The sequence below is a fragment of the Bufo bufo genome, chromosome 1 (assembly GCF_905171765.1).
Source record: "Bufo bufo chromosome 1, aBufBuf1.1, whole genome shotgun sequence".
Classification (NCBI taxonomy): domain Eukaryota; kingdom Metazoa; phylum Chordata; class Amphibia; order Anura; family Bufonidae; genus Bufo; species Bufo bufo.
This window is the reverse complement of record NC_053389.1, coordinates 270,230,537-270,238,799: the sequence shown is the minus strand read 5'-3', so window position 1 is coordinate 270,238,799 and position 8,263 is coordinate 270,230,537.

Genomic DNA, 8,263 nt, shown 5'->3' with positions numbered 1-8,263 from the left:
CCCCCATAGCAGTCACCTCTACAGTACCCGGCCCTTTAACAATGACCTTCACAGTGCCCACCCCTTGGACAGTGACCTCCACAGTGGCCGCCCCTTTAAAATTGACCTCCACAGTGGCCGCCCCTTTAACAGTGACCTCCGCAGTGCCTGCCCCTTTAACAGTGACCTCCACAGTGTCTGCCCCTTTAACAGTGACCACCACAGTGCCTGTCCCTTTAACAGTGACCGCCCCTTTAACAGTGACCACCACAGTGTCTGCCCCTTTAACCCCTTAAGGACTTAGGACGTACCGGTATGCTATGTTTCCCTACGTCCTAAGTTTAAAACTAGATTGCGGCGCTGCGTGGCGGCTGATCGAACAGATGTCCGCTGAAATCATTCAGCGGGCATCCTGTCACAACGCCGGGGGGAGTCACCGTGACCCCCCCGTGTTGGCGATCAGCCGCAAACCGCGAGGTCAATTCAGACCTGCGGTTGGCGGCTTTTACCTTATGGCGGCGGCGGTGATCGGAGGTGCCATCGGGTCCCCCATGGCGGCTGTAGGGGGGACCCGATAGCATGGGAAAACAGCGCAATGCCTTCCTTAGGCATCTGCGCTGCCTTCCGGTGACGAGCCTGTGAGATCCAGCCCCCTGGTATCTCACAGGCCGGAAGCTGTATGAGTAATACTCACAGTATTTACTCATACACCAATGCATTCCAATACAGAAGTATTAAATGCAGTTGAAAAAGGGATTAGACCCCCAAAAGTTGAAGTCCCAAAGTGGAACAAAATTAAGTAAAAAAAAAGTTGAAAAAAAAAAGTTGAAAAAAAAGTTTCCACCCCAAAAAAATTAAAAGTTTCAAGTAAAATAAACAAAACCGTCATTTTCACCCAAATAAATGTAAAAAAAAAAATAGGTAAAAAATAGGAAGTTGACATATTAGGTATCGCCGCGTCTGTATCGACTGGCTCTATAAAAATATCACATGACCTAACCCCTCAGATGAACACCGTAAAAAATGATATTATTGTGTAAAACTTACATAAATAAATAAAAAGTATGCATATTAGGTATCGTCGATTCCGTATCGACCGGCTCTATAAAAATATCACATGACCTAACCCATCAGATGAACACCGGTAAAAAATAAAAACTGTGCTAAATAAACCATTTATTGTTTGTCACCTTACATCACAAAAAGTGTAATAGCAAGCGATCAAAAATCATGTGCACCCCAAAATAGTGCCAATAAACCGTCAACCTCCTCCCGCAAAAATCATACCTACCCAAGGTAATCGCCCAAAAACTGAAAAAGATTATGGCTCTCAGACTATGGAAACACTAAAACATGATTTTTTTTGCTTCAAAAATGAAATCATTGGTGTAAAACTTACATAAATAAAAAAAAAAGTATACATATTAGGTATCGCAGCGTCCGTAATAACTTTCTCTATAAAAATATCACATGACCTAACCCCTCAGGTGAATACCGTAAAAAAATAAGACTAAAAGCGTGTAAAAAAAAGCAATTTTTTGTCACCTTACATCACAAAAAGTATAATAGCAAGCGATCAAAAAGTCAAATTGAGAACAATCGAGAGAAGAAAGCGCTGCCGGCACTGCTAACACCTGACCAGTATGTAGGATTGCAGAAAGACACAGGTAATGCGGTTCAGCAAATGGATATGGGTGGTGCTCTGCTGAGATAGACACGGTGATGTATTCAAAGGAGAGATGAAAGGAGAACAGCGGCTCTCACTAAAAGTGAGTGCATCTGTCTCCTTTCATCTCTCCTTTGAATACATCAAAAATGACACACAGCCACCCCAAAATAGTGCCAATAAAACCGTCATCTCATCCCGCAAAAATCATACCCTACCCAAGGTAATCGCCAAAAACTGAAAAAATTATGGCTCACTAAAACATGATTTTTTTGTTTCAAAAAAGAAATCATTGTGTAAAACGTACATAAATTAAAAAAAAAGTATACATATTAGGCATCGCCGCATCCGTGACAACCTGGTCTATAAAAATATCACATGATCTAACCTGTCAGATGAATGTTGTAAATAACAAAAAATAAAAACGGTACCAAAACAGCTATTTCTTGTTACCTTGCCTCACAAAAAGTGTAATATAGAGCAGCCAAAAATCATATGTACCCTAAACTAGTACCAACAATACGGCCACCCCACCCCATCCTCTACTTTCTATAATGGGGTCACTTTTTTAGATTTTCTACTCTAGGGGTGCATCAGGGGGCTTCAAATGGGACAATGGATTAAAATGGAAAAGTTGCCCAAAAATTTTATTTCTGAAATGTCATCTCCATTTGCCATTAACTGCTTGTGGAACACCTAAAGGGTGAATCGATGTTTGTAAAATCTGTTCTGAATACCTTGAGGAGTGTAGTTTCCTTCTGCGCCCTGGGGCCGTGTGCCCGTACAGCGGTTTACGACCACAAATGAGGGGGTTCTGTAACTACAGAATCAGGGCCATAAATTATTGAGTTTGGTTTGGCTGTTAACCCTTGCTTTGTAACTGAAAAAAATTAGTATTATGGAAAATATGCCAAAAAAGTGAAATTTTGAAATTGTATCTCTATTTTCCATTAATTCTTGTGGAACACCTAAAGGGTAACTACGTTTGTAAAATCAGTTTTGAATACCTTGAGGGGTGTAGTTTCTTAGATGGGGTCACTTTTATAGCGTTTTTACTCTAGTGGTGCATCAGGGGGGGCTTCAAATGGGACATGTGTAAAAAAAAACAGTCCAGCAAAACCTGCCTTCCAAATACCGTATGGCATTCCTTTCCTTCTGCGCCCTGCCGTGTGCCCGTACAGCAGTTTACGACCACATATGGGTGTTTTTTTGTAAACTACAGAATCAGGGCCATAAATATTGAATTTGGTTTGCTGTTAACCCTTGCTTTGTAACTGTAAAAAAATTATTAAAATGGAAAATCTGTAAATTGTATCTCTATTTTCCATTAATTCTTGTGGAACACCTAACGAGTTAACAACGTTTTGTAAAATCAGTTTTGAATACCTTGAGGGGTGTAGTTTCTAGAATGGGGTAATTTTTGGGTGGTTTCTATTATGTAAGCCTCGCAAAGGGACTTCAGACCTGAACTGGTCCCTAAAAATTGGGTTTTTGAAAATTCTGAAAATTTCAAGATTTGCTTCTAAACTTCTAAGCCTTGTAACATCCCCAAAAAATAAATATCAGTCCCAAAATGATCCAAACATGAAGTAGACATATGGGGAATGTAAAGTAATAACTATTTTTGGAGGTATTACTATGTATTATAGAAGTAGAGAAATTGAAACTTGGAAATTTGCAATTTTTAAGAAAATTTTGGTAAATTTGGTATTTTTTTTATAAATAAAAATGATTTTTTTTTGTGCCCGCCCATTTAACAGTGACTTTCACAGTGACCGCCCCTTTAAAAGTGACTTTCACTGCTACCGCTCCTTTAACACTGACTTTCACAGTAACCGCCCCTTTAACAGTGACTTTAACAGTGACCGCCCCTTTAACTGTGACTTTCATAGTGACCGCCCCTTTAACAGTGACCTTCACAGTGCCCGCCCCTTTAACAGAGACTTTCACAGTGACCGCCCCTTTCACAGTGACCGCCCCTTTAACAGTGACTTTAACAGTGACCGCCCCTTTAACAGTGACTTTCACAGTGGACCGCCCCTTTAACAGTGACTTTAACAGTTGACCGCCCCTTTAACAGTGACTTCACTGCTACCTCGCTCCTTTAACACTGACTTTTCACAGTAACCGCCCCTTTAACAGTGACTTTAACAGTGACCGCCCCTTTAACTGTGACTTTCATAGTGACCGCCCCTTTAACAGTGACCTTCACAGTGCCCGCCCCTTTAACAGAGACTTTCACAGTGACCGCCCCTTTCACAGTGACCGCTCCCTTTAACATTGACTTTAACAGTGACCGCCCCTTTAACAGAGTGACTTTCACAGTGACGCGCCCCTTTAACAGTGACTTTAACAGTGACCAGCCCCTTTAACAGTGACTTTAACAGTGACCGCCCCTTTAACAGTGACTTTCACAGTGACCGCCCCTTTAACAGTGACTTTAACAGTGACCGCCCCTTTAACAGTGACTTTCATAGTGACCACCCCTTTAACAGTGACTTTCACAGTGACCGCCCTTTAACAGGAACCTTCATAGAGCTCGCCCCTTTAATAACAGTGACCTCCACAGTGCCCGCCCATTTAATAACAGTGACCTCCAGTGTGCCCGCCCATTTAATAACCGTGACCTTCACTGTGCCCGTCCCTTTAAAAACAGTGATGTCCACAGTACCCGCCCCTTTATGCAATAAAGAAAAATGGCTGGGTTGTTATGGACAACTGGAGTAAAACTGTGTTTATGGCAGTTGGGATTTGAAGAGAGAGACTTGGGGAATATCTCAGGAACGTATGTCCTAGAGAGCTGAGACCCAGTCTAAAACCTTCCCGGACACCTGATGTACCTGTGTGCCAAATTTGGAGAAGATCGGTCCAGTCGTTTGGTCGCGCATAAAGAAAGTCCAGACAGACAGATAGACAGACAGAAACTCATTTTTATATATATAAGAGATACAGCAGTGTACAGATATGTGAGGTACGAGGCATAATAGATGCAGTGTGTATAGATATATTGTATATACAGCAGTGTACAGATATGGGAGGTACGAGGTATAATAGATGCAGTGTGTATAGATATCTCATATATATAAAAATGAGTTTGTCTGTCTGTCTAGACGTCTGTCTGGACGTTCTTTATGCGCGACCAAACGACTGGACCGATCTTCACCAAATTTGGCACACAGGTACATCAGGTGCCCGGGAAGGTTTTAGACCAGGTCTCAGCTCTCTAGGACTTACCGTTCTTGAGATATTCCCAAAAAATGACCTGCATTAGCCAATAGAAGCCAGCAAGCCTTTCACTTAAAGGGGTTCTGCAGTTTGTTTAAACTGATGATCTATCCTCTGGATAGATCATCAGCATCTGATCGGTTGGGGTCCGACACCCGGGACCACCGCCGATCAGCTGTTTGAGAAGGCAGCGGCGCTATAGCATCGCCGCAGCCTTCTTAATGTTTACCGCTGGCCCAGTGACGTCACGACTAGTATCAACTGGCCTGGGCGGGGCTAAGCTCCATTCAAATGAACGGAGCTTAGCCGCGCCCAGGCCAATTGATACTAGTCGTGACGTCACTGGGCCAGCGGTAAACAGTGAAAAGGCCGCTGCGGTGCTGGAGCGCCGCTGCCTTCTCAAACAGCTGATCGGCGGGGGTCCCTGGTGTCGGACCCCCGCCGATCAGATGCTGATGACCTATCCAGAGGATAGATAATCAGTTTAAACAAACTGCAGAACCCCTTTAAATCCAAACATGTCCCTTATTAGCCAATAGGTCCTACTCCAGGTTGCCATAACAACTGATCACAGGTTTTAGCAGTTATCAGGTCCTTAAATATTCAGTCATATGACGTCTGACAGCACAACTACGTGCATGTGGGGAAGGGGCCACTATTAAACGTACGGCTGCTGTGGACTACACTGTTAAAGGGGCGGGCACTGGGGAGGTCACTGTTAAAGGGGTAGTCAATGTTAAAGGGGCGGGCAATGTGGAGGTCACTGTTAAAGGGGCAGATACTGCGGAGGTCACTGTTAAAGGGGCGGTCACTATTAAAGGGACGGGCAATGTGGAGGTCACTGTTAAAGGGGCAGACACTGCGGAGGTCACTATTAAAGGAGCGGGCACTGTGGAGTTCACTGTTAAAGGGGCGGGCACTGTGGAGGTCACTCTTAAAGGAGCGAGCACTGTTGAGGTCTCTGTTAAAGGGGCGGGCACTGTCGATATCACTGTTAAAGGGGCGGCCATTATAAAGGTCACTGATAAAGGGGTGGTCAATTTTAAAGGGGCGGGCACTGTGGAGGTCATTGTTAAAGGGGCGTGCACTGTGGAGGTCACTGTTAAAGGGATGGGCACTGTGGAGGTTATTGTTAAAGGGGCGGGCACTGTGGAGGTCACTGTTAAAGGGGTGGGCACTGTGGAGGTTACTGTTAAAGGGGCAGACACTGTGGAGGTCACTGTTAAAGAGGCGGGCACTGTGGAAGTCGCTGTTAAAGGGGCGGGCACTGTCGATATCACTGTTAAAGGGGCAGGCCATAATGAAGGTTACTGTTAAAGGGGTGGTCAATGTTAAAGGGGCGGGCACTGTGGAGGTCACTGTTAAAGGGGCGTGCACTGTGGATGTCACTGTTAAAGGGGTGGGCACTGTGGAGGTCACTGTTAAAGGGGCGGCACTGGGGAGGTCACTGTTCAAGGGGCGGTCACTATGAAGGTCACTGTTAAAGGGGTGGTCAATGTTAAAGGGGCGGGCACTGTGGAGGTCACTGTTAAAGGGGCGGGTACTGTGGAAGTCACTATTAAAGGGGTGGGCACTGCGGAGGTCACTGTTAAAGGGGCGGCCACTATGAAGGTCACTGTTAAAGGGGTGGTCAATGTTAAAGGGATGGGCACTGTGGAAGTCACTGTTAAAGGGGCGGGCACTGTGAAGGTCACTGTTAATGAGGCAGCCACTATGAAGGCCACTGTTAAAGGGGTGGTCAATGTTAAAGGGGCGGGCACTGTGAAGTTCACTGTTAACGGGGTGGTCAATGTTAAAGGGGCGGGCACTGTGGAGGTCACTATTAAAGGGGCGGGCAGTGTTAAAGAGGCAGGTACTGTTGAGGTCAGTTGAAGGGGCGGACACTGTAAAGGTCACTGTTAAAGGGGCGGGCATTGTGGAGGTCAGTGATAAAGGGGCGGTCACTGTTAAAGGAGCCGGCATTGTAGAGGTCACTGTGGAGGTCACTGTTAAAGGGGCAGACACTGTGGAGGCCACTATTAAATAGGCGGGCACTGTGGAGGTCTCTATTAAAGGGGCGGGCACTGTGGAAGTCACTGTTAAAGGGGCGGGTACTGTGGAGGTCACTCTTAAAGGGGCGGCCACTATGAAGGTCACTGTTAAAGGGGTGGTCAATGTTAAAGGGGCGGGCACTGTGGAGGTCACTGTTAAAGGGGCGGGCACTGTTGAAGCCACTGTTAAAGGGGTCGGTACTGCTATGGGGTCTAGTGATTTCTATGTACACCCCTGCCTAAGCGTCTTAATACCAGACAGCTTCAAAATGAGTGGACAGTGTGGACAGGCAGCTGGACAAGCAAGTAGGATACTTGGCTTTATAGCTAGAGGTATAACCAATCAGAAGAGAGAGATCGTGATCCTGCTATATAGAACGCTAGTGAGACCACATCTGGATTACTGAGTCCAGTTCTGGAGACCTCACCTACAAAAAGATACAGATCAAACGGAAAGGGTGCAAATGCACGCTCCAAAAATGGTGGAGGGTCTGAAGCATATCAGGAGAGACTTAAAGGGCCACCAGCCAACCAGGAAACAGCAGAGCGCTCCAGCATTGGCTGTTTCAGTAGCTCCTATTGCAGTGCATGAAAGTTATGGCAACAGTGTAGCTACATATGCCGTTTCTGAATTAGGGAAATAGTACATGCACCGCAATGTGTCTCATCTCACCTTAGTAATGGCAAGTTGAGACAACCCCTTTAAAGAATTTCACCTGTATAGTCTTCAGGAAAGAAGGGAAAGGGGGAAGCATGATGAAAACCTTTAAATATGTTTAAGGCATAAATAAGGTTCAGGAAAAAATGTTTTTAATGAAAAAAAAAACGCAAGAACAAGGGGACACAATCGAAAATTTGTTGGGGGCAAGATCAAAACCAAGAGTAGTTCAGGCTTGGAACAAACTCCGCTTTAGGGCTCATGCACACGGGCACCGACCGTAGGGCCGCCGCATGCGGATAGTGGACTCATCCACTTGAGTGTACTGCAAAAAAGTAGTGCATGCACGGACAGAAAACCCACAGAAGCACTTGCGCTCCATGCCTCCGTTCCGCATCAAGTGAATGGGTCTGCATCCGTGATGCGGGGTGCACATGGTCGGTGGCCGTGTGTTATGGACCCGCTGTTTACGGGCTGCAATACGGCCACGGCCGGGCAACGGCCATGTGCATGAGCCCTTAGTTGGGAAATCTTCAGTAAGTGAATTTAAACCTGCCTTGGATAACCACGTCTATCCTAAGGTAAGTAATAATATAAGGGCAGACTGGATGGACCATGTGGTCCTGTACTGCTGTCAATCCTCTGTGTGTCTATAAATTGGTTCGGAGATCCTGGTCATGGGTGCCAGGTGTATTGCACAGTTGG